The 7,305-nt window shown below is 39.9% G+C and overlaps 1 non-coding gene across 1 annotated transcript; it reads right to left on the bottom strand.

Annotated features, from left to right (window-relative positions):
* Window positions 1-516: 516 nt before the first annotated feature.
* LOC148550633 (small nucleolar RNA R71) lies at window positions 517-624 on the bottom strand. Its single transcript, XR_015893365.1, has one exon. It is a non-coding gene; the product is annotated as a small nucleolar RNA R71 (small nucleolar RNA).
* Window positions 625-7,305: the final 6,681 nt, after the last annotated feature.

The raw sequence follows: 7,305 nt of genomic DNA, 5'->3' as shown, positions 1-7,305 counted from the left end.
GATAAGAACATTCTTGTTGAAACTGATCCTGAACCTGAAAGGACTCTGAAGAGGAAGCTAAGGGAAGCTAAAGCACAACTCTCTGGAGAAAATCTGACAGAAATTTTTGAGAAAGAAGAAAACATGGCCGAAAATAACAATAATGCAAGGAAGATTCTTGGTGACTTTACTGCACCTAATTCCAATTTACATGGAAGAAGCATCTCAATCCCTGCCATTGGAGCAAACAATTTTGAGCTTAAACCTTAATTAGTTTCTCTGATGCAACAGAACTGCAGGTTTCATTGACTTCCATCTGAAGATCCTTTTCAGTTTTTGACTGAATTCTTGCAGATCTGTGATACTATTAAGACCAATGGGGTTGATCTCGAGGTCTACAGGCTTATGCTTTTCCCGTTTGCTGTAAGAGACAGAGCTAGAGTATGGTTAGACTCTCAACCTAAAGATAGCCTGAACTCTTGGGATAAGCTGGTCACGGCTTTCTTAGCCAAGTTCTTTCCTCCTCAAAAGCTTAGTAAGCTTAGAGTGGATGTTCAAACCTTCAGACAGAAAGAAGGTGAATCCCTCTATGAAGCTTGGGAGAGATATAAGCAACTGACCAAAAAGTGTCCTTCTGACATGCTTTCAGAATTGACCATTCTGGATATATTCTATGATGGTCTATCTGAACTATCAAAGATGTCATTGGACTATTCTGCAGGTGGATCCATTCACCTAAAGAAAACGCCTGCAGAAGCTCAAGAACTCATTGACATGGTTGCTAATAACCAGTTCATGTACACTTCTGAGAGGAATCCTGTAAGTAATGGGATAACTCGGAAGAAGGGAGTTCTTGAAATTGATACTCTAAATGCCATATTGGCTCAGAACAAAATATTGACTCAGTAAGTCAATATGATTTCTCAGAGTCTGAATGGAATGCAAGCTGCATCCAACAGTACTCAAGAGGCATCTTCTGAGGAAGAAGCTTATGATCCTGAGAACCCTGCAATAGCAGAGGTGAATTACATGGGTGAACCCTATGGAAACACCTATAATCCCTCATGGAAAAATCACCCAAATCTCTCATAGAAGGATCAACAAAAGCCTCAACAAGGCTTTAATAATGGTGGAAGAAACAGGTTTAGCAATAGCAAGCCTTTTCCATCATCCACTCAGTAAAAGACAGAGAGTTCTGAGCAAACCCCATCTAGCTTGGCAAACATAGTCTCTGATCTATCTAAGGCCACTCTAAGTTTCATGAATAAAACAAGGTCCTCCATTAGAAATTTGGAAGCACAAGTGGGCCAGCTGAGTAAAAGGATCACTGAAACCCCTCCTAGTACTCTCCCAAGCAATACAGAAGAAAACCCAAAAGGAGAGTGCAAGGCCATTGAATTGATCATCATGGCCGAACCTACAAGGGAGGGAGAGGACGTGAACCCCAGTGAGGAAGACCTCCTGGGACGTCCAGAGATCAATAAGGAGTTTTCCTCTGAGGAACCAAAGGACTCTGAGGCTCATCTGGAGATCATAGAGATTCCATTAAACCTCCTTATGCCATTCATGAGCTCTGATGAATATTCTTCTTCTGAAGAGAATGAGGATGTTACTGAAGAGCAAGTTTCCAAGTACCTTGGTGCAATCATGAAGCTGAATGCCAAATTATTTGGTAATGAGACTTGGGAAGATGAACCTCCCTTGCTCACTAATGAACTGAGTGATCTGGATCAACTGAGATTGCCTCAGAAGAAACAGGATCCTGGAAAGTTCTTAATACCTTGTACCTTAGGTACCATGACCTTTGAGAAGGCTCTATGTGACCTTGGGTCAGGGATAAACCTCATGCCCCTCTCTGTAATGGAGAAACTGTGAATCTTTGAGGTGCAAGCTGCCAGAATCTCATTAGAGATGGCAGACAACTCAAGAAAACAAGCTTATGCACTAGTAGAGGACGTGTTAGTAAAGGTTGAAGGCCTTTACATCCCTGCTGATTTCATAATCCTAGACACTAGGAAGGATGAGGATGAATCCATCATCCATGGAAGACCCTTCCTAGCCACAGCAAGAGCTGTGATTGATGTGGACAGAGGAGAATTGATCCTTCAACTGAATAAGGACAACCTTGTGTTTAAAACTCAAGGATCTCCTTCTGTAACCATGGAGAGGAAGCATGAAAAGCTTCTCTCACTGCAGAGTCAACCAAAGCCCCCAAAGTCAAACTCTAAGTTTGGTGTTGGGAGGCCACAACCAAACTCTAAGTTTGGTGTTGAACCCCCACAACCAAACTCTAAGTTTGGTGTTGGGAGGTCCCAACCATGCTCTGATTATCTGTGAGGCTCCATGAGAGCTCACTGTCAAGCTATTGACATTAAAAAAGCGCTTGTTGGGAGGCAAACCAATGTTATTTAATCGTTTTTATTTTATTTTCTCTTTGTTATTTCATGTTTTATTAGGTTGATGATCATGTGGAGTCACAAAAACTACTGAAAAATAAAAAACAGCATTGAAAATAGCACACCCTGGAGGAAGGGCTTACTGGCGTTTAAACGCAAGTAAGGAGCATCTGGCTGGCGTTTAATGCCAGAACAGAGCATGAAACTGGCGTTAAACGCCAGAAACAAGCAGCAGTCTGGCGTTTAAATGCCAGGATTGCACCCAGAGGAAAGCTGGCGTTAAACGCCAGAAACAAGCATCAGACTGGCGTTTAACGCCAGAAACATGCTATAGACTGGCGTTGAACGCCCAAAACAAGCAAGGAAGTGGCGTTTAACGCCAGAAACATGCTGCAGTCTGGCGTTAAACGCCAGGATTGCATAGCAAGGGCGTTTTACACGCCTAATTGGAGCAGGGATGTTAAGTCCTTGGCCCCACTGGATCTGTGGACCCCACAAGATCCCTACCACTTCTTCTCTCATCTTCACACCTTTTTCATAACACTCTTCCTCAATTAACCTCCACCAATCACCTCCATTACTCCTCCAAAACCATCATACAACCCACTTACACCCACCCACTTAAATTCAAACCATCGCTCCTTCCTTTTCACACATTATAACCACCTAAACCCCCTTGACCGAACCATTCACACACCTCCATCTCCTCCATTTTCTTCTTCTTCTACTCACTTCTTTCTTCTTTTTCTCGGGGACGAGAAAACCTTCTAAGTTTGGTGTGCTAAAAGCATTGCTTTTTGTTTTTCCATAACCATCTAGGGCACCTAAGGCCAGAGACATAGAGGAGCTCAAAAGCACCACTGGTTCTTCAAGAAGAAGAAGACGTCACCCTCACTAAGGTGGACTCATTCCTTAATCTCCTTGTCTATTTATTTTACTGTTTTTTTTATTTCTGAGCTTTATGTTTATTTATATTTGTGTCTTATTACATGATCATTAGTGTCTAAGTGTCTATGCCTTAAAGTTATGAATATGAATCCATCACATCTCTTAAATAAAAACTGTTCTAAAAACAAAAGAACAAGAAGTACAGGGTTTCGAATTCATCCTTGAAACTAGTTTAATTATTTTGATGTGGTGACAATACTTTTTGTTTTCTGAATGAATGCTTGAACAGTGCATATGTCTTTTGAAGTTGATGTTTATGAATGTTAAATATGTTGGCTCTTGAAGAATAAAGAAAAAGGAGACATGTTATTTGATAATCTGAAAAATCATAAAAATGATTCTTGAAGCAAGAAAAAGCAGTGAATACAAAAGCTTGCAGAAAAAAATACGAAAAAAAAGAGAAAAAGAAAAAGAAAAAGAAAGCAAGCAGAATAAGCCAAAAGCTCTTTAAACCAAAAGGCAAGAGCAAAAAGCCAATAGCCCTTAAAACCAAAAGGCAAGGGTAATAAAAAGGATCCAAGGCTTTGAGCATCAGTGGATAGGAGGGCCTAAAGGAATAAAATCCTGGCCTAAGCGGCTAAACCAAGCTGTCCCTAACCATGTGCTTGTGGCGTGAAGGTGTCAAGTGAAAACTTGAGATTGAGCGGTTAAAGTCAAGGTCCAAAGCAAAAAGAAGAGTGTGCTTAAGAACCCTGGACACCTCTAATTGGGGACTTTAGCAAAGCTGAGTCACAATCTGAAAAGGTTCACCCAGTTATGTGTCTGTGGCATTTATGTATCCGATGGTAATACTGGAAAACAAAGTGCTTAGGGCCACGGCCAAGACTCATAAAGTAGCTGTGTTCAAGAATCAACATACTGAACTAGGAGAATCAATAACACTTTCTGAATTCTAAGTTCCTATAGATGCCAATCATTCTGAACCTCAATGGATAAAGCAAGATGCCAAAACTATTCAAGAGGCAAAAAGCTACAAGTCCCGCTCATCTGATTGGAGCTAAGTTTCATTGATATTTTGGAATTTATAGTATATTCTCTTCTTTTTATCCTATTTGATTTTCAGTTTCTTGGGGACAAGCAACAATTTAAGTTTGGTGTTGTGATGAGCGGATAATTTATACGCTTTTTGGCATTGTTTTTACATAGTTTTCAGTATAATTTAGTTAGTTTTTAGTATATTTTTATTAGTCTTTAATTAAAATTCACATTTCTGGACTTTACTATGAGTTTGTGTGTTTTTCTGTGATTTCAGGTATTTTTTGGCTGAAATTGAGGGACCTGAGCAAAAATCTGATTCAGGCTGAAAAAGGACTGCTGATGCTGCTGGATTCTGACCTCTCTGCACTTGGAATGGATTTTCTGGAGCTACAGAACTCCAAATGGTGCGCTCTTAATTGCTTTGGAAAGTAGACATCCAGAGCTTTCCAGCAATATATAGTAGTACATACTTTGAATAAGGATAGATGATGTAAACTGGCGTTCAACGCCAGTTCCATGCTGCATTCTGGAGTCAAACGCTAGAAACAGGTTGCAAAGTGGAGTTCAACGCTAGAAACAGGCTACAAACTGGCGTTCAACTCCAAGAGAAGCCTCTACACGTGTAAAGCTCAATGCTCAGCCCAAGCATACACCAAGTGGGCCCCAGAAGTGAATTTCTGCATCATTTACTCAATTCTGCAAACCCTAGTAACTAGTTTAGTATAAATAGGACTTTTTACTATTGTATTTACATCTTTAGTTTCATCTTTAGATCACGTTTGGGGGATGGCCATTCGGCCATGCCTGGACCATTATCACTTATGTATTTTCAAATGGTAGAGTTTCTACACACCATAGATTAAGGTGTGGAGCTCTGCTGTTCCTCATGAATTAATATAAAGTACTACTGTTTTTCTATTTAATTCAAGCTTATTCCTTCTCTAAGATATCCATTCGCACCCAAGAACATGATGAATGTGATGATTATGTGACGCTCATCATCATTCTCACCTATGAACGCGTGCCTGACAAACACTTCCGTTCTACATGCAAACAAGCTAGAATGAGTATCTCTTAGATATCTAATACAGAGGACCGAGTCCGAGATATTAGAATCTTCGTGGTATAAGTTAGAACCCATGGATGGCCATTCCTGAGATTCGGAAAGTCTAAACCTTGTCTGTGGTATTCCGAGTAGGATCTGGGAAGGGATGGCTATGACGAGCTTCAAACTCGCGAGTGCTGGGCGTAGTAACAGACGCAAAAGGATAGTGAATCCTATTCCAGTATGATCGAGAACCGACAGATGATTAGCCATGCAGTGACAGCGCATTGGACCATTTTCACAGAGAGGATGGGATGTAGCCATTGACAACGGTGATGCCCTACATAAAGCTTGCCATGGAAAGGAGTAGGAATGGTTGGATGAAGACAGCAGGAAAGCAGAGGTTCAGAGGAACGAAAGCATCTCTATACGCTTATCTGAAACTCTCACCAATGAATTACATAAGTATCTCTATCCTATTTTAATTATCTTTTAGTACACTATAATCTCTTAATACATTTGAATCCGCCTGACTGAGATTTACAAGGTGACCATAGCTTGCTTCAAGCCAACAATCTCTGTGGGATCGACCCTTACTCACGTAAGGTTTATTACTTGGACGACCCAGTGCACTTGCTGGTTAGTTGTACGAAGTTGTGAAACAGAATTAAGAACATGAACTTGCATATTGAGTTTTATTTTAATTTTTCTTATTTTAATTCTTAGAATTCTGTTCTTTCTTCTTTGCTTTCCTATTTACCACATGGTGCGTTTAATTCTATTTGGTGTTTTGTGCTAAGAAAAAATAATGGAGAGAGATCATATGGGTTACTACTCACACCCGAGTAGTGATTCATATTATTGTGGATGGGGGAACTACCCAAATTTTGGTTAGCAAAGTTAAAACCAAAGAAACTTCAATGCTCCATGTTCCAACTATCAAGAACCACCGTCTCCATATTCATACCAAGAACCACCACCTCTCTATCCATACCAAGAACCATCATCTTTTTACTCTTATCAAGAACCATCACCTCCTTCTTATTCATATCAAGAGGCACAATCTCCTTATTCATTTCAAATACCATCAGATATTGAGCTCCTCATGAAAGAATTCATACATGATATCAAAAATATAGAGACACATGTGCAGTCGATTATCAAGTCACAGAAAGAGGAGCAAGAAAATTCCTTCCCAAGAGATATAATGCAAGATCCTCTAGAAGAAAGTGAGGAAATCAATCAAAGGAGTTCATACTCCAGTGAACTAGAGAACTTTCCATCCTCACACATGGAAGAAGAGGAAGATGCACCCACAAAGGAGGAAGATACACAACCTCCCATGCCCTTGGTAAGCAATGAAGAAAAGATTGAATTAGAAGATAGCTACCAAGAACTCTGGGCACCTCTAACTGGGGACTCTAGCAAAGCTGAGTCACAATCTGAAAAGGTTCACCCAGTTATGTGTATGTGACATTTATGTATCCGGTGGTAATATTGGAAAACAAAATGCTTAGGGTCATGGCCAAGACTCATAAAGTAGTTGTGTTTAAGAATCAACATACTGAACTAGGAGAATCAATAACACTATCTGGATTCTGAGTTCCTATGGATGCCAATCATTCTGAACTTCAAAGGATAAAGTGAGATGCCAAAACTATTCAGGATTGCAGTTGTAAACCCCACTATAAGAATAGACATGAGATTAATCGAATTATCATTCTCATGCAAATTCACATCCTATGCTTATATTAGTTTGGTTGCTTGAGGACAAGCAACAGTTTAAGTTTGGTGTTGTGATGCGTGAGCATCTTTCCTATCTTTTCCTAGTGAATTTGCATGTAATTTGTTGAGTTTAATTAAGAATTAATTATATTTTAGCCACTATGGATGCTATTTTGAGTTTTTTGCAATACTGTTTATTTTAGGTAGCATTCGGCGGAATTTGATGGAGTTTCT

Source organism: Arachis ipaensis, chromosome B7 (genome assembly GCF_059453495.1).
Source record: "Arachis ipaensis isolate K30076 ecotype BB chromosome B7, ASM5945349v1, whole genome shotgun sequence".
In the NCBI taxonomy this organism is placed as follows: domain Eukaryota; kingdom Viridiplantae; phylum Streptophyta; class Magnoliopsida; order Fabales; family Fabaceae; genus Arachis; species Arachis ipaensis.
Note: the sequence above shows the minus strand (reverse complement) of the source record. Positions and strands in the feature narration are given on the sequence as shown.